Raw genomic sequence first — 19,238 nt, forward strand, 5'->3', positions numbered from 1 at the left:
GCCAGGGTGAGGGAAGAACCTAGGGTGACCAAGTGTACCCCCTAAAGGGAGCACTGCTTAGCTGCTCACCCCAAGCTACACTGAACTGAGGCCAGAACAGGAGCTAGCACCAGATGAAGCAAGGAGCATGGAAGAGGCCATCCATCTGCCTGCTGGAGATAGAGAATACTGACTGGCCAAGAAGCATTCTGTTCCATAAAGCACTTCAGTTCAGCGCTCTGTATCTTCACCTACTGGTAGATGGTCACAACCCACTAGTCTCTGGATTCATTTGCTGCTGGTGCTAAGGAAACTGGGATAGTGGTTGCTACTGCTTCAGCTGGTAGGTTATCCTGATATCACAAACAAATGAGGTACATAAAAAAAAAACTTTCACTGACCAACCTTCCGTGTATATACAGTACAATGTGAAGCCAATATTTTTACCCTTCGGTTAAATATTTAACATAATTTAACGAAATTCTTCTCTTGAATAAAGCACAGTTTCTGACCAGCATACAGGGTGGAGCAAGCATCCACACCCTCAGGGAGATGGAATAGCTGAGACAGTCAGAGACAAGGTAATACACCTTGCACTGAGATTCTAGCATGTGGAGTCTGAAGTGTTAAAAAACCACGAGACAGAGATCCTCAAGTTGAGGACATTTAATGGAATGTCCAACTTAAGGAGCCACAGACCTAAAGCTTTGACCTAAAGCTTCAGGTCCTGAGAACCCTGCTCCAGAACCTTAGTATTTATTTATTTTATTTATTTATTTATTACATTTGTATCCCACATTTTCCCGCCTATTTGTAGGCTCAATGTGGCTTACATAGTACCGGAGAGGCCTTTGCAGGCTCCAGTGTAAACAAATACAGGGTGATGTTGTGGTAAGATCAAGTTCATGTGGCACAGCCACATTAGGGAATCGGAGAACGAAGAGTTGTGTTATGTCCATTACGTGCTTTAGTTTGGTTGTGTTGCAGAGATTAGGCATTTAAGTTGGATTGGTAGGGTATGCCTTCTTAAACTACTACTACTACTATTTAGCATTTCTATAGCGCTGCAAGGCGTACGCAGCGCTGCACAAACAGGTTGGTTTTTAGTGATTTCCGGAAGTTTAGGTGGTCGTACGTTGTTTTCAAGGCTCTTGGTAATGCATTCCACAGTTGTGTGCTTATGTAGGAAAAACTAGATGTGTAAGTTGTTTTGTATTTAAGTCCTTTATAGCTTGGGTAGTGCAGATTTAGATAAGCGTGTTGATTCGGATGCATTTCTAATTGGTAAGTCGATCAAGTTCGTCATGTAACTCGGGGCTTCTCCATAGATGATTTTGTGAACCAGGGTGCAGATTTTGAAGGCGATGAGTTCTTTGATTGGGAGCCAATGTAGTTTTTCGCGGAGGGGTTTTGCGCTTTCAAATCGCGTTTTACCAAATATAAGCCTAGCTGCCGTGTTTTGAGCGGTCTGAAGTTTCTTTAAGGTTTGTTCTTTACATTCTGCATAAATTCCATTGCAGTAATTTAAGTGGCTTAGTACCATTGATTGCATCAGGTTGCGAAATGTTTCTCTCGGGAAGAATTGCTTCACGCGTTTGACTTTCCACATTGAGTGGAACATTTTCTTTGTTGTGGATGCCACTTGGCTCTCTAGTGTTGTTACGGCCCATTGTAACGCTGAGGATTTTCAAGCTGAGATAGGAAGGGTGTGATATGGAGTGTTGATACTTGTGGGGATGTCCGCGCTGTATTGGGATGAGAGGATGAGACAATGAGTTTTTTCCTTATTGAGTTTTAGTTGAAATGCATTTGCCCATGAATCCATGATGTTCAGGCCGAGCTTGATTTCGTTGGTGATTTCTGTCAGTTTGGTTTTGTAAGGAATGTATATTGTGACACCCTCCACCTACTACCTACCCCACTAAACCAGTGCCCCCCTCTATTGATGCTACATATGTTTGACCTTCAAGGTCCTTAAAGGAAATGGCCCAGAGTACTTGAACAGGATCTCTCTACATATCTTCAAGGTCACTAAGGTCCTCCCAAGGAGTATCCATAACCACACTCTCTCTCTAAAGGACATCACATGGTGTGATACTCACACGCAAGCCTTCTCCGGAGTAGCCCCCACACTCTGGAATAGGCTGCCTGAAAGGCTTCTCTTAACACAAGACTATCTCTAGTTCAGGAAGCAAGTAAAAGCTTGGCACTTCAACCAGGCCTATAATGGTAGAAGTAAATGACACAGGCTGCACATACTATATAGCAGGACATGTTTATCCACTCCTAGCCTAGTTAAGATACTGTTCAAGCACCTTCCTGAACTCATTTGCAACTCTTTAAACTAATCCCTTATTTTCTTACTCCTGTTATAATATCTTATCTATATATATATTCCATCTTTGCTTACACCCTATGCTGTCTATTAAAATGTTTTATTGTGCATTGTGTTGACATTGTAATGTAGTATACTAGGCCGTTCTTTGTACTGTTTGAATATTTTTTACTGCTGTAATTGTCTATTGCTTATGTTTGACTTACTACTACTTGACATTTCTAAAGCACTACTAGGGTTACGCAGCGCTGTACAATTTAACATAGAAGGACAGTCCCTGCTCAAAGAGCTTACAATCTAAATGACACGTGAATAGTCAGTCCGATAGGGGCAGTCAAATTGGGGCAGTCTGGATTTCCTGAAAGGTAAGAGTTAGGTGCCGAACGCAGCATTGAAGAGGTGGGCTTTAAGCAAAGACTTGAAGATGGGGAGGGAGGGGGCTTGGCGTAAGGGCTCGGGAAGGTTGTTCCAAGCATAGGGTGAGGCGAGGCAGAATGAGCGGAGCCTGGAGTTGGCGGGGGTGGAGAAGGGTAATGAGAGGAGGGATTTGTCCTGTGAACGGAGGTTTCGGGCGGGAACATAAGGGGAGATGAGGGTAGAGAGGTAGTGAGGGGCAGCAGACTGAGTGCATTTGTAGGTAAGAAGGAGAAGCTTGAACTGAATGCGGTATCTGATTGGAAGCCAGTGAAGTGACCTAAGGAGAGGGGTGATATGAGTATATCGGTTCTGGCGGAATATAAGACGTGCAGCAGAGTTCTGAACAGATTGAAGGGGGGATAGGTGGCTAAGTGGGAGGCCGGTGAGGAGTAAGTTGCAGTAGTCAAGGCGAAGGTAATGAGAGCGTGGACGAGAGTTCGGGTGGTGTGTTCAGAGAGGAAAGGGCGAATTTTGCTGATGTTAAAGAGGAAGAAGCGCCAGGTCTTGGCTATCTGCTGGATATGCACAGAGAAGGAGAGGGAGGAGTCAAAGATGACTCCGAGGTTGCGGGCAGATGAGACGGGGAGGATGAGGGTGTTATCAACTGAGATAGAAAGTGGAGGAAGAGGAGAAGTGGGTTTTGGTGGAAAGACGATGAGCTCGGTCTTGGACATGTTCAGTTTCAGGTGGCGGTTGGACATCCCGGCAGCAATGTCGGATAAGCAGGCTGATACCTTTGCCTGGGTCTCCGCGGTGATGTCTGGTGTGGAGAGATACAGCTGGGTGTCATCAGCATAGAGATGATACTGGAAACCATGAGATGAGATCAGGGAGCCCAGGGAAGAGGTGTAGATTGAGAAGGACAGATCCCTGGGGAACACCAACAGATAGCGGGATGGGGGTGGAGGAGGATCCATGAGAGTGAACTCTGAAGGTGCGGTGGGAGAGAAAGGAGGAGAACCAGGAGAGGACAGAGCCCTGGAACCCAAATGAGGACAGTGTGGCAAGAAGTAAATCATGATTGACAGTGTCAAAAGCGGCGGATAGATCGAGGAGGATGAGGATGGAGTAGTGGCCTCTGGATTTGGCAAGGAACAGGTCATTACAGACTTTAGAGAGTGCTGTTTCTGTCGAGTGTAGAGGGCGAAAACCGGATTGAAGTGGATCGAGGATGGCATGAGAGGAGAGAAAATCAAGGCAGCGGCTGTGAACGGCACGCTCAAGTATTTTGGAGAGGAAGGGTAGGAGGGAGATGGGGCGGTAGTTGGAGGGACAGGTAGGGTCAAGTGATGGTTTTTTGAGGAGAGGTGTGACTACAGCGTGCTTGAAGGTGTCAGGGACAGTTGCAGTGGAGCGAGAGAGGTTGAGAATATGACAGATGGAGGGGGTGACAGTATGAGAGATGATGTTAAGTAGGTTGGTGGGGATGGGATCAGAAAAGCAGGTGGTGCATTTCGAGGAGGAAAGAAGGCGAGCGGTTTCCTTCTCGGTGATGTCAGGAAAGGAGGAGAAGGAGGCCTGGGTTGATTGGTTGAGGGAGAGGGTTGAAGGGTGAAGAGGAGGAGATGGCTTGGAAGTGAACTCAAGGTTGATCATTTGCACCTTGTCGCGGAAGTAATCGGTCAGTGATTGAGGAGAGAGCGAGGGGGGTGGGGGTGGGAGCGGAGGGCACTTTAAGGAGGGAGTTAAGGGTGGCGAAGAGACGACGGGGGTTGGAGCTGAGAGAATTGGTCAATTGGGTGAAATAATCCTGTTTGGCAATGAATAGGGAGGAGTGGAAGGAGGATAGCATGAATTTGTAGTGAAGGAAAGCTGAATGGGTGCGGGATTTCCTCCAGAGGCGTTCAGCAGATCGGGCGCAGGAGCGAAGGTAACGGATGCAAGGGGTCAGCCATGGCTGGGGAATAGTACGCTTAGTGGGACGGGAGGTGGATGGTGCGAGGGTGTCCAGAGCAGAGGAGAGAGTGGCATTGTAAGTGGAGACAGCCTTGTCGACAGGCTCGGAGGACATGATGGAGGGGAGGAGATTAGAAATACTAGAGGATAGGGTGGGAGGGTCAATAGCCTGGAGATTCCTGGAGGTAGTGGTTAAAGTTGGACGGGGCTGAGGGGGGGGGGGGTGAAGAAGTGTGAAGGTGATCAGGTGATGATCGGAGAGAGGAAGAGCTGAAGCGTGGAAATTGGAGGGAGAGCCGGAAGAGGAGAGGACGAGGTCAAGACAGTGGCCATCTCGGTGAGTAGGGGTGGTGGAGCATAGCTGGAGGTTTAAGGAGGATGTTAGAGTGAGGAACTGAGAAGCGTGAGGGTCGGATTGGTCATCAACGTGTATGTTAAAGTCTCCGAGAATGAGGGACGGAGATGAGGGTTCGAGAAAAATGGAAAGCCAGGCATCAAAGTCGGTGAGGAAGGAAGAGAGGGATTTATTAGGGGGGCGGTAAATGACTGCCACTCTGAGGGGCAATGGGTAGAATAGCCGGTGGAGTGTGCTTCAAAGGATGAGAAGCAGTGAGACTGCGGTAGGAGGAGGGGTTGGAAACTACAGGAGGGCGAAAGTATAAGCCCGACGCCTCCACCGCGGCCAGCTGGTCGGGGAGTGTGGGAGAAGAGATAACCTCCATGGCAAAGGGCCACGACTGAGGCAGAGTCATCAGGGGAGAGCCAGGTTTCAGGTAGGGCGAGCAGTTGAAGGGAACGAGAGATGAGGAGAGCGTGGGTGAAGGGCAGTTTGTTGCAGACCGAGTGGGCATTCCACAGGGCACATGAGAAGGGGAGGGAAGAGGGTGGAAGGAGGGGAATAGAGACAAGATTGGAGACATCACGGAATCGTTTGCATGGATAGGAGGAGGACAGGTGAGGGGGGCCTGGATTAGGATTAATGTCTCCCGCGGATAGCAAGAGGAGGAGCAAGAGAGTGCGGAGGAGGGTGGGGGAGGTCGGGCGACGAAGATGGTATGCACTTAGGAGGAATTGTGATGGGTTAATGGCAGGAAGGAAGTGTTGAAGGTTAAGAGCTAGGAAGGAGAAGGGGGACAAGAGAGATGGTGAGGTGCTGTACACCGCTTTCAGTGAATTCCTTCAAAAAGGCGGCAAACAAATAAATAAATGAAACGTCTATGCTCATAATTGACATGGAGGTACATTTTCAAAGCACTTAAACTTATAAAGTTACATAGATGGAACTTTGTAAGTATAAGTTCTTTAAAAATTAGCCCCAAAGCCTTGTCCCACTCTGACTACTTCAATGATGGAGTGAACACAAATAATTCTAGAACAACTTTTGCAGTAATGGTTTGGGTATCTCCTGAGGAAGCTTGTAGTGAAACATGGTCTGTGTCAGGGACAATGATCAATGACAAGAGAAAAATTATTATTGATTTTAGTTGATAAACATTTTTCAAATGGCATGATTAAATACTAGACAAAGATCTGTCCATAAATCAGAAAGCATGGGACACATTCTTGTCAATTATGAGCACAGACTTTTATATTTTAAAATGTTTTCTCTAAATTATGTTGCGTGTTAATTGAAGGTAGGTTATCCTAGGCATCTGCCTCTCTCAGTAAAAGTCATCCTCCTGCATGACCCTTGCCCTTGAATTGCCTTTTCTATGGATAACTGTACTAGCCTGCTTTATTCGAAAGCTTCTGCTATACTCTCTCTTTCAGCAATTTACAGTTTTACAGCATATGTCGCAGGCCCGCTATCATTTTAGTAGCCCTTTGGAATCCTTATGAAGCCTCCAGAACTGAACCCAGCACTCAGGTAGCTCTAACTAGTGACCAATGTAACACCTTTTTCCAGCTCACAATATGGGAAAATTAGGTTCTTACCATGATAATTTTCTTTCCTTTAGTCATAGCAGATGAAGCCATTACGTATGGGTTGTGTCCATCAACCAGCAGGGGGAGATAGAGAGCACTCAAATTTTCACAGTGCCTCATGGCCAGCTAGCTTCACTGCCTCTTCAGTATTTGAAGCTTCCAAAGCAGTATGGCAAACCGCAATGGGAATAACATGAACTTTCCTCACAGCGAACGATGGCCCCTTAACAAGGGCATAAACTCAAAAAAGGAGAGAATGAACTCATCCTCCTGGAGGGAATAAACTCATCCTTCCAAAATATGAACTGGAGGGAAAGAACTCATCCTCCTATAACTGTAACAAGAATCCTGAAGACTGTTTTCCAACTCCACAAGGAAGGAATAGAAGTTCAGGAAACAACAGCACCTAAAATCAGAATCACTGCAATACAGACAATCATACAGGGAGGGCTCATGGCTTCATCTGCTATGACTAAAGGAAAGAAAATTATCATGGTAAGAACCTAATTTTCCCTTCCTTGTCATCAAGCAGATGAAGCCATTACGTATGGGATGTAACAAAGCAATCCCTAAATAGGGTGGGAACAAGTGTCAGGTTCTCAGGTTCAGAGCCCGCGGGGCCGGGCTCTGGAGCAAACGTGAGCCCTTGGGCTGCTGCCGAGGAGTGACAGCAGCAGGCAAAACCCACCAACCAACACTGGGTAAGCACACCGGCAGGGACTGCAGGCACTGCCCAGCGAACCGGAACACATGGACTGGAATCCCCCGGACTGGAGGACACAGGACTGGAACACACACCGGACCGGAACACACTGGACTGGAGCACACTGGACTGGTCCGCACAGCTTCACCTGTGCTTAGCTACTAAGCCCCCCAGGAGTTGAGCTTCTGGGTTCGAGTAGCCGACAGGACTTACTGGATACCCAGAAGCTCAACTCCTGGGGGGCTTAGTAGCTAAGCACAGGTGAAGCTGTGCGGACCAGTCCAGTGTGCTCCAGTCCAGTGTGTTCCGGTCCTGTGTGTGTTCCAGTCCTGTGTCCTCCGGTCCGGGGGATTCCAGTCCATGTGTTCCGGTTCGCTGGGCAGTGCCTGCAGTCCCTGCCGGTGTGCTTACCCAGTGTTAGTTGGTGGGTTTTGCCTGCTGCTGTCGCTCCTCGGCAGCAGCCCAAGGGCTCACGTTTGCTCCAGAGCCCGGCCCCGCGGGCTCTGAACCTGAGAACCTGACAGATTGCAAAGGCCCAGGTTAGTGTTAGTGCAGTGTGTACTGGTGGCTGTGTGTTTAGCTTTCCTGCTTTTCCCTTATGGTTCCCCTGCTTTTGGTTTTGGAAGCATTGCTGTGTGCAGGGCTTTGGAAGCTCTGTTGCTGATAGAAGTACTTCAGGGTTTGGTGTTGTTAGGAACACTGCAGAGTTTGCTGTTAGAAGTACTTCTGGTGTTTGTGCTATTGGGAGCATTGCAGTCTTTGCTGGTGGTGTTTGGTGATTTAGAATCACTTTTGGCTTATGTGTTAGCTTCCCTTCTTTTTCCTTGTGGCTCCCCTGTCTTCCCTTTTAGTGCTAGGAGCTCTTCTGGTTGCTTGCCAGAGTAGTGCTTGGGAAGCACCTTGTTAGTTGTATCTAGCTTGCTAGAGCAGTGCTTAGGTAGCTGGTTAGTTCTGTGTTTAGCTTATTAGTGTAAAGCTCTGCTTGTAGCTTGGTGCTTAGTAGCACCTGTGTTAGCTTTGTGTTTAGTTCCCTGCTCTGTTAGTCTAGGGCTTAGGAAGTCCCTTTCTTGAGCAGGGATTAGGAGCTCCTGTTTAGTATAGGGCTTAGGAAGTCTTTTTGTCAGTTTACTGTTAGGAACACTCCTGCTGGTTTAGGGCTTGGGAGCACGTAGATCAGTTTAGGTTTAGGAGCACTTCTGTTTCCATTCCTGGTCCCTATGTCATCCGGTATCCAGTAAGTCCTGTCGGCTACTCGAACCTAGGAGCTCAACTCCTGGGGGGCTTAGTAGCTAAGTGCAGGTGAAGCTGTGTGGACCAGTCCGGTGTGCTCCAGTCCGGTGTTCCAGTCCTGTGTCCTCCAGTCCGGGGGATTCCAATCGAGTGTTCCAGTCCGGGGGATTGCAGTCCAGTGTTCCAGTTCTGTGTCCTCCAGTCCGGGGGATTCCAGTCCATGTGTTCCGGTTCACTGGGCAGTGCCTGCAGTCCCTGCCGGTGTGCTTACCCAGTGTTGGTTGGTGGGTTTTGCCTGCTGCTGTCGCTCCTCGTCAGCAGCCCAAGGGCTCACGTTTGCTCCAGAGCCCGGCCCCGCGGGCTCTGAACCTGAGAACCTGACAGATTGCAAAGGCCATGAGCCCGGCAAGAACCCCCGCCCAGCTGACCCAGCTGGGGTCCAGCTCCATCGTTGTTCTTGATCCTTCTATGACTCTTCGTCAGTATCGTGGGAAACTTTTGTCTCATCCTGTTTGAAGAAGACCCCTGAAGCGGCAGCTGAGAGAAAACGTGTCCGGTGGCTTGGAATCGCTGAAAACCCAGTTTCAGATATGGACCCTTTCATCACGCTCTCAGAGTATCGCCGCAGCCTTGTCTCGAATCCAGCTTTGTGGGATACTCCTGAAGCTGTCGCTGAGAGGAGATGTCTTGGGAATTCCATGCTCTGGGCCCATCAGGGGTCCAGTCCCGTTCAAGCAGCGCGCCCAGACAAACCTCTGAATCCAGGTCAAGCAGTGCGCCCAGCCACGCCTCTGAATCCAGTCCGAGCAGCGCGTCCAGCCAAGCTTCAGAGTCCAGTCCGAGGGACGCTTCTGACCGAGCCTCCGATGCGAGTTCAAGTGGCGCTTCCACTCAAGCTTCAGAGTGCAGTCCGTGGGACGCTGCTGGCCGAGCCTCCGATTCCAGTCCGAGAGGGGCTTCTCACCGAGCCTCCGGTGCCAGTCCAGATGGTGCCTCCACGCAAGCCTCGGAGTCCAGTTCAAGTGGCGCTTCAAACCAAGCCTCCTAGTACAAGTTTGGATCCCAGTTCCAACCCCATTTTTGAGCTGGATCCGTTTCTGACACTCCAGGATTACCGGGTTGCACTTTTGTCTGATCCAGCCCTGAAGAATACTCCTGAAGCTGCAGCGGAAAGAAGGCGTGTCTCCTGGCTTGGATTCGAAGAAAACCCAGTTTCTGCTATTGATCCCTCTATCAAGCTGTTCTTTTACCGCTTCCAACTCCTCTCGGAGCCAACCCTGCGGGATACTCCTGAAGCCCAAGCTGAAAGAAGGTGGCTTCCTGATTTTTCCCGCCAAACTTCTGAGTCTAGCCTGAAGGGCTTTGCCAGCCGAGATGCTGAGTCTGGAGCGAGTGGCAGCCGAGATGCTGAGTCTGGAGCGAGTGGCAGCCAAGATGCTGAGTCCGGAGCGAGTTGCAGCAGTGGCAGCCAAGATGGTGTGTCTGGATCGAGTTGTAGTTCCAGTCAAGATGCTGAGTCTGGATCGAGTTGGAATTCCAGTCAAGATGCTGAGTCTGGATTGAGTTGCAGTTCCAGTCAAGATGCTGAGTCTGGATCGAGTTGCAGTTCCAGTCAAGATGCTGAGTCTGGATCGAGTTGCAGTTCCAGTCAAGATGCTGAGTCTGGATTGAGTTGTAGTTCCAGCCGAGATGCTGAGTCCGGATCGAGTAGCAGCAGTGGCAGCCGAGATGCTGAGTCCGGAGCGAGTTGCAGCAGTGACAGCCAAGATGCTGAGTCTGGATCAAGTTGCAGTTCCAGTCAAGATGCTGAGTCTGGATCGAGTTGGAGTTCCAGTCAAGAGGCTGAGTCTGGATCGAGTTGCGGTTCCAGTCAAGATGCTGAGTCTGGACCGAGTTGCAGTTCCAGGCAAGATGCTGAGTCTGGATCGAGTTGGAGTTCCAGGCAAGATGCTGAGTCTGGACCGAGTTGGTGTTCCAGTCAAGATGCTGAGTCTGGATCGAGTTGCAGTTCCAGTCAAGAGGCTGAGTCTGGATCGAGTTGGAGTTCCAGGCAAGATGCTGAGTCTGGATCGAGTTGCAGTTCCAGTCCAGATGCTGAGTCTGGATCGAGTTGCAGTTCCAGTCAAGAGGCTGAGTCTGGATCGAGTTGGAGTTCCAGGCAAGATGCTGAGTCTGGATCGAGTTGCAGTTCCAGTCCAGATGCTGAGTCTGGATCGAGTTGCAGTTCCAGTCAAGATGCTGAGTCTGGGTCAAGTTGCAGTCCCGGCCAAGATGCCGAGTCCGGGCCAAGTTGGAGTTCCAGTTCCAGGCAAGATGCTGAGTCCGGGTCAAGTTGCAGTCCCAGCCAAGATGCTGAGTCCGGGTCAAGTTGGATTTCCAGTCCCAGGCAAGATGCTGAGTCCGGGTCAAGTTGGAGTTCCAGTCCCAGGCAAGATGCTGAGTCTGGGTCAAGTTGCAGTCCCGGTCAAGAGGCTGAGTCCGGGTCAAGTTGCAGTTCCGGCCAAGATGCTGAGTCCGGAGCGAGTTCCAGTGCCAGCCGAGATGCTGAGTCTATGCTGAGTACCAAGTCCAGCCAAGATGCTGAGTCCGGGTCAAGTTGGAGTTCCAGTCCCAGGCAAGATGCTGAGTCCGGGTCGAGTTGGAATTCCACTTCCAGTCAAGATGCTGAGTCCGGTGAGAGTTGCAGTCCCGGCCAAGATGCTGAGTCCGGGTCAAGTTGGAGTTCCAGTTCCAGGCAAGATGCTGAGTCCAGGTCAAGTTGCAGTCCCGGTCAAGATGCTGAGTCCGGGTCAAGTTGCAGTTCCGGCCAAGATGCTGAGTCCGGAGCGAGTTCCTGTGCCAGTCAAGATGCTGAGTCTACTCTGAGTTCCCACTTCAACCAAGATGTTGAACCCCTCCTGAGTTCCAGCTCCAGCCAAGAGGCAAGGTCCAGTCTGAAGTCCTGTTCGAGTTCCTGTCCGGCTTTAGATTCCAGGATGGGTGTTGGCTCTAGCCCAGTTCTGGCTGCTACAGTGGAGTGCCAGGAAGTCAAGGAAGTTGTGGACTCCTTCAAGAGATGGTTCCTGTTGAATAGGACTCCACTTGTTGCATCCAAGACTCTGATCCTGCCTAGCAGTCGTTCTAAAGAGCCTCGTGGCGGCCAAATCCATTCTGGTTTCCTAGTTCCAGATGTACTTGTCACGTCCTGCCCAGCCGCCCAGATTTATGTTGTGAAACCCATTGGGAGATTTCATCACAGCTACCCATGGAGACCTAAATTGTCTTTTGAGACCTGGAGCTCCCGTGGGGACACGGGAGCCTTGAGGGGGAGGTGCTGTTATGATTGGGGTCTGAACCCCTCTCAAACTTACCTCTTTCCTGGGGGTCAGCTTCTTAGCTGGCTTCTGTTTCTTTTCTCTGTCCTTTCTGAGCTGGCTCTGTCTCTCTGTGCTGGCAGCTTCCAGCAGCATGGCTCTAATTGTTTCACTATACTGCACCTGTGTGTGTGTTGCCTGAGTTGCTCTAACTCTCTTTGGGTGTACTGGCTTCAAGTGTTTCACGGTTTTGCATTGGTGTGGGTTGGGCCTCTCTGGGTCAGTGTGCTTTTGCCTAGGTCTAGGGAGTGTGACATCATCAGGGAGGGCCTTGATAAGGAAGTGGTGTTGTTTCCTTCAGGGCCTTTGCAACAGTGGTGTTTGCTTTAGGTAGGGTGGTGCAGTGTGCACTTCTGATGTTGTGTCTAGTTTCCCTGCTTGCTTTTGCTAAGGTCCAGGTTAGTGTTAGTGCAGTGTGTACTGGTGGCTGTGTGTTTAGCTTTCCTGCTTTTCCCTTATGGTTCCCCTGCTTTTGGTTTTGGAAGCATTGCTGTGTGCAGGGCTTTGGAAGCTCTGTTGCTGATAGAAGTACTTCAGGGTTTGGTGTTGTTAGGAACACTGCAGAGTTTGCTGTTAGAAGTACTTCTGGTGTTTGTGCTATTGGGAGCATTGCAGTCTTTGCTGGTGGTGTTTGGTGATTTAGAATCACTTTTGGCTTATGTGTTAGCTTCCCTTCTTTTTCCTTGTGGCTCCCCTGTCTTCCCTTTTAGTGCTAGGAGCTCTTCTGGTTGCTTGCCAGAGTAGTGCTTGGGAAGCACCTTGTTAGTTGTATCTAGCTTGCTAGAGCAGTGCTTAGGTAGCTGGTTAGTTCTGTGTTTAGCTTATTAGTGTAAAGCTCTGCTTGTAGCTTGGTGCTTAGTAGCACCTGTGTTAGCTTTGTGTTTAGTTCCCTGCTCTGTTAGTCTAGGGCTTAGGAAGTCCCTTTCTTGAGCAGGGATTAGGAGCTCCTGTTTAGTATAGGGCTTAGGAAGTCTTTTTGTCAGTTTACTGTTAGGAACACTCCTGCTGGTTTAGGGCTTGGGAGCATGTAGATCGGTTTAGGAGCACTTCTGTTTCCATTCCTGGTCCCTATGTCATCCGGTATCCAGTAAGTCCTGTCGGCTACTCGAACCTAGGAGCTCAACTCCTGGGGGGCTTAGTAGCTAAGTGCAGGTGAAGCTGTGTGGACCAGTCCAGTGTGCTCCAGTCCGGTGTTCCAGTCCTGTGTCCTCCAGTCCGGGGGATTCCAATCGAGTGTTCCAGTCCGGGGGATTGCAGTCCAGTGTTCCAGTTCTGTGTCCTCCAGTCCGGGGGATTCCAGTCCATGTGTTCCGGTTCACTGGGCAGTGCCTGCAGTCCCTGCCGGTGTGCTTACCCAGTGTTGGTTGGTGGGTTTTGCCTGCTGCTGTCGCTCCTCGTCAGCAGCCCAAGGGCTCACGTTTGCTCCAGAGCCCGGCCCCGCGGGCTCTGAACCTGAGAACCTGACAACAAGCCACACCACGCGCTAGCACCTGTGCTCCAAAACGCGCATCCCTCCTGGTAGCCACATAAAGCCTGTAATGTCGGGCGAAAGAGAGCTTAAAAGCCCATGTTGCAGCACTGCAAATCTCATGAAGAGATAGTGCTCCAGTTTCCACCCAGGAAGAGGAAATCGCTCTTGTGGAATGTGCCTTAAAGGCTTCAGGCAGAGCCCGGCCAGACAGCAGATATGCTGAAAAGATAGCTTCTTTGAGCCAACGGGCAATAGCGGCTTTAGACGCTGAAGACCCTCTGCGAGGACCTGCAAACAGCACAAAAAGATGATCAGAGGTCCTGAAAGAATTTGTAATTCGCAGATACTGCAACAGAGTCCTGCGCACATCCAAAAGGTGCAACTGCCCAAATGAATCTGGAAACTCCTCCTCAACAAAGGAGGGAAGAAAAACAGGCTGGTTTAGGTGAAACGCTGAAACCACCTTAGGCATGAAGGAAGGCACGGTCCGAACCATGACCCCTGATTCTGAGAATTGCAGAAAAGGGTCTCCATCTTTCGTTTCGATGATAAAGTCGGGGACACCCAAATCTTTGACATTTAGGTCGTCCCTAGACGTGGTCGTTTCTGATTTTCGGCGATAATGGAAACCGAGGACTCCCATCTCAGAAACGACCAAATCCAAGCCATTTGGTCATGGGAGGAGCCAGCATTCGTAGTGCACTGGTCCCCCTCACATGCCAGGACCGGGCACCCTAGGGGGCACTGCAGTGGACTTCACAAATTGCTCCCAGGTGCATAGCTCCCTTACCTTGCGTGCTGAGCCCCCCCAAAACCTACTCCCCGCAACTGTACACCACTACCATAGCTCTTAGGGGTGAAGGGAGGCACCTACATGTGGGTCCAGTGGGTTTCTGGTGGGTTTTAAGGGCTCACATTTACCACCACAAGTGTAACAGGTGGGGGGGGGGGGGGGGGATTGGACTGGGTCTGCCTACCTGAAGTGCATTGCACCCACTAAAACTGCTCCAGGGACCTGCATACTGCTGTCATGGAGCTGGGTAAGATATTTGAGGCTGGCAAAAAATATTAAAAAAAAATTTTTTTGAGGGTGGGAGGGGGTTAATCACCACTGGGGGAGTAAGGGGAGGTCATCCCTGATTCCTTCCGGTGGTCATCTGGTCAGTTCGGACACCTTTTTGTGGCTTGGTCGTAAGAAAAAAAGGACCAGGTAAAGTGTTTGTCAGGGACACCCTTTGTTTTTCCATTATTGGTTGAGGACGCCCATGTGTTATGTGTTAGGCATGCCCAAGTCCCGCCTTCGCTACGCCTCTGACACGCCTCTTAAACTTTGGTCATCACCACAACGGAAAGCAGTTGGGGACACCCAAAATCAGCTTTCCAGTATCCCGATTTGGGCGACCCTGTGAGAAGGATGCCCATCTTCCGATTTGTGTCGAAAGCTGGGCGTCCTTCTCTTTCGAAAATAAGCCTGCTGGTGTCCTTCTCTGAACACACATTTCTGTTGGAATATCTTGGACTCGCAGGGTCCTCAGTCTCTCATCACCACCAAGGTTATATCCATGTGTATCTCCCATATATGGGCTGCAAAGCCTCATTTCCTTCCAAGTGTCACCTTGACGTGTAACATGTACTTTCCATTTACTGAGAAAGCACTGTAACTTACATGCAAGCTGCAGGAAGAAGCTAAAAATATGCTGAAGACAGCAAACTAGAAAATCTGAGAGCTAGCTGGGCCATATTACAGGTCTAGTATAGGAAGGAATATACACCCTCTTATTTTGAATCTGAAGAGATGGAAGTAACTTTTGAAGTTCCAGAGACTGATTCAATTGAATAAATAGACAATGAGATTCAAGAATAGGAGAGCCATACCCTTAAGCAGCCATGGTTCAAATCCAACTGCAGCTCTTGTGATCTTGAGCAGATCACTTAGGGCTCCTTCTCCTACCATGTTCAAATAAACACGTTTTCAGTTGTTGAGACATGTCCAATGTAGATCAATCTACAAGGGCATATCAAAATATAAATCACATTGGTAGACACAGGAGGTGAAATACTTTAACTGTACCATTTGACGATTAGGAATACTAAAGCTTGTCTCCTCCACCACAATTTCACAGACAGCACAGTGTCCACATTTATGGTGTCCAACCTCACTGTCATCTCAGTTACATAATAGATCTTTTTGATTACGTCCAGTTCTGGTCGCTGTATCTCAAAAAAGATATAGCGGAATTAGAAAATGTTCAAAGAAGAGCGACCAAAATGATAAAGGGGATAGTATGCCTTTTAGTATGAGGAAAGGCTAAAGAGGTTAGGGCTCTTCAGCTTAGAAAAGAGATGGATAAGGGGAAATATGATTGAGGTCTACAAAATCCTGAGTAGTGTAGAAAGAGTAGAAGTAAATAGATTTTTTACTTGTTCCAAAAGTACAGACTAATCGACACTCAAGGTTACCCAGAAATAATTTTATAATAGGAGGAAATATTTTTTCACTCAAATAATATTTAAACTCTAGAACTCTTTGCTGGAGAATGTGGTAACAGCGGTTAGCGTATCTGGATTTAAAAAACGTTTGGACAAGTTCCTGGAGGAAAAGTCCATAGTTTGCTATTGAGACAGACATGGGGAGGTAGCTGCTTGCCCTGGGATTGGTAGCATGGAATGTTGCTAATAATTGGGTTTCTGTCAGGTTCTTGTGACCTGGCTTGGCAACTGTTTGGAAATGGGATACTGAGCTAGATGGACCATTGGTCTGACTCAGTATGGCTACTCTTATGTACTCAGCCACGGTAGTGATTCCCATGCGGCAAATGCAATGGCGTCTATAGGAATTGAATGGGCTTTGTCGCATTTGCCACCTCGAGAACCACTACCATGATTTAGTAAAAGGAGCCATAAAGCCCCCCATTGCCTTAAGTATAAACTTGGGGTCTATAAGTTGCTCTATCCATTAGTTTCGATTGATTTTTCTGTACTAATCCTACTCCCCAGTGGAGTTCCTTTTGTTCTAACTCTCAGGTCAGTCACATTTGCTGTGTCTGTATTACTCCAATTTGCCTTCCTCCATCTAGCCAGTTTCGTTATCATGCCCTCAGCTCTTCCAGACCAGTATGGTTCTCTTCTTCGTATGCATGACTTCCGCTTTTAATTCATCAAACCACCAGCACAGTTCTTAAAACACAAGTTAGAAGATTAGAACGTGCGTGGAATAAAAAGAAAGACGACCCCACACTTAACGCCTGGAAACAACTTCAAATAAAATATAAATATACCATAAGACAAACTAAAAGATTATATTTCAAAACTAAAATTGGACTAAACTACAAGGACACACATAAACTCTTCCAACTTGTGAATCAACTACTAGATACCACACCAGTCACAACCAACAACAAAGATACACCAGGAGCAGACAATCTTGCGAGATACTTCAATGAGAAAATCGTAAATCTGTGACTTAAAATCCCTGTCAGCACCACTGACTTCATCGATCTCCTTGACTGTCTAGATCCAGACCCTGGTGTATACCCAGCAGACAGAACCTGGAACAACTTCGAGGTACTATTGGAGGATCTCATCTCCCAAACGCTCAAAAGATTCGCTAAATCTCATTGCAAATTAGACATATGCCCAATAACCTTATGACATCCGCCCCTCAACAATTTATAACAGACCTAACGAATCATGTGAACTATATGCTACAAAATGGACTCTTCTCGAAGGAGAAAGGAAACATTCTACTCACCCCAATACCCAAAGACCCAAAGAAAAGTGCCAGTGAACTAACCAACTACAGGCCAGTAGCATCCATTCCTTTAATAACCAAACTAACGGAAGGCATGGTGACCAAACAACTCACAAACTATTTAGACAAATTCTCAATACTACACGACTCCCAGTCAGGATTTCGGTCCAACCACAGCACTGAAACAGTACTAATCACTCTTATGACTAAATTCAAACAACTGATTGCAACTGGCAAAAACGTATTGCTCCTACAATTTGACATGTCCAGCGCCTTCGACATGGTCGATCACGGAATACTACTACATATACTAGAGTACTTCGGAATTGGAGACAACGTTCTCAAATGGTTCAAGGGGTTCCTAACCACACGATCATACCAAGTTACATCTAACTTGACTACATCAGCCACATGGATACCTGAATGCGGAGTTCCACAGGGATCCCCCCCTCTCACCGACCTTATTCAACTTAATGATGATACCATTGGCCAAACTACTATCGAATCAAAACCTCAACCCATACATATACGCAGACGACGTAACGATCTACATCCCATTTAAACAAGATCTAAAGGAAATTTCCAATGACATCAACTACATATCATGCACTCATGGGCGGATGCATTTAAGCTGAAACTCAATGCAGAAAAAACCCAATGCATAATACTCACCCCTCAACATAACACAAACAAATTCACTACCATCAATACACCAAAACAGAATCTCCCAATTTCGGACACCCTAAAAATTCTCGGAGTTACTACTGATCAACACTTAACACTTGAGAATCACGCGAAGAACACAACCAAGAAGATGTTCCATTCAATGTGGAAGTTAAAAAGAGTAAGACCTTTCTTCCCAAGGACCGTCTTCCGCAACCTGATACAATCAATGATACTCAGCCATCTAGACTATTGCTCTCTATGCTGGCTGCAAAGAGCAAATAATCAAGAAATCACAAGCAGCCCAAAACACTGCAGCCAGACTCATTCGGAAAAACAAAATATGAAAGTGCTAAACCCCTACGAGAAAAACTACACTGGCTCCCCCTTAAAGAACGCATCACGTTCAAAATATGTACCCTAGTTCACAAAATCATTCACGGAGACGCTCCAGCCTACATGTCAGACCTGACAGACTTACCACCCAGGAATGCTAAAAAATCATCCCGCACATTCCTCAATCTTCACTTCCCCAACTGCAGAGGTCTAAAATACAAACTAACGCATGCGTCAACCTTTTCCTACTTGAGCACACAATTCTGGAACGCACTGCCGCGCAACTTGAAGATGATCCATGAACTAACCAACTTCCGCAAACTACTGAAGACCCATCTCTTTGACAAGGCATACCACAAAGATCAACAAATGTGAACCATTACACAAATATCCAGAACTGCTTAAAGAAATTCGACTCACGAAATTAGTTCGTTACTCTACTATCCTGCTTAACTATTATCATGTTACCCAAGATCCTTAAGCAATACTAAATGTATATTGCTCGTTATTCTACTACCTTGCCTTACTATTATCATGTTACCCAATATCCTTAAGCAATACTAAATGTATATTTTCTTATAGATTCCCACTATTCATAATGTAACGTAAGCCACATTGAGCCTGCAAAGAGGTGGGAAAATGTGGGGTACAAATGCAATAAATAAATAAATAAATAAATAAATAAATAAATGTTCTGGCAACTAATCCCTTTCCAACTCACGTCTGTTCCTTTTGCCGCACACCTTTTCTGTTAGGCTAATGTGGGGAACTCACCTCCTAAACCAACCATTTAACTCAGTGACATTATCCCTTTCTCCCACAGATTAGTTTAATAAACACATTGTAGAGTTTGTGGATATGATCTGTATTTTTTTTTATGTATAGCTTCAATAATTTCATCTGCCAAGGCTCACCAGGCTATTGTTTCTCAGTCACCTCCAGATTCCTTTAAAAAAAAATACAGGAACGTAAGACCTTTGAAGTCAGAATGATTAAATATTTTGACACCCACCAGACAGGACTTAACAGAGATCTGGGCAAATTGTACTGCTTTGTTTGTCACTCTGCTGTCTCCATGCATATCCCCGTCTCACCCATCCACCTCCATCCCCACCCTGTTAGATTGTCACTGAAATGCTTTGATGTCTCACTGACTTATATATATACTGTCATCTACC

At 47.7% G+C, this 19,238-nt stretch overlaps 1 protein-coding gene across 1 annotated transcript in view; it reads right to left on the minus strand.

The window, feature by feature from the left end:
- The window catches only part of ABCB8 (ATP binding cassette subfamily B member 8), an 80,003-nt gene that overhangs the window by 60,397 nt on the left and 368 nt on the right, over positions 1–19,238 (minus strand). The gene's annotated exons all lie outside the window — the stretch shown is intronic.

Source organism: Microcaecilia unicolor, chromosome 1 (genome assembly GCF_901765095.1).
Source record: "Microcaecilia unicolor chromosome 1, aMicUni1.1, whole genome shotgun sequence".
NCBI classification, from domain to species: Eukaryota; Metazoa; Chordata; class Amphibia; order Gymnophiona; family Siphonopidae; genus Microcaecilia; species Microcaecilia unicolor.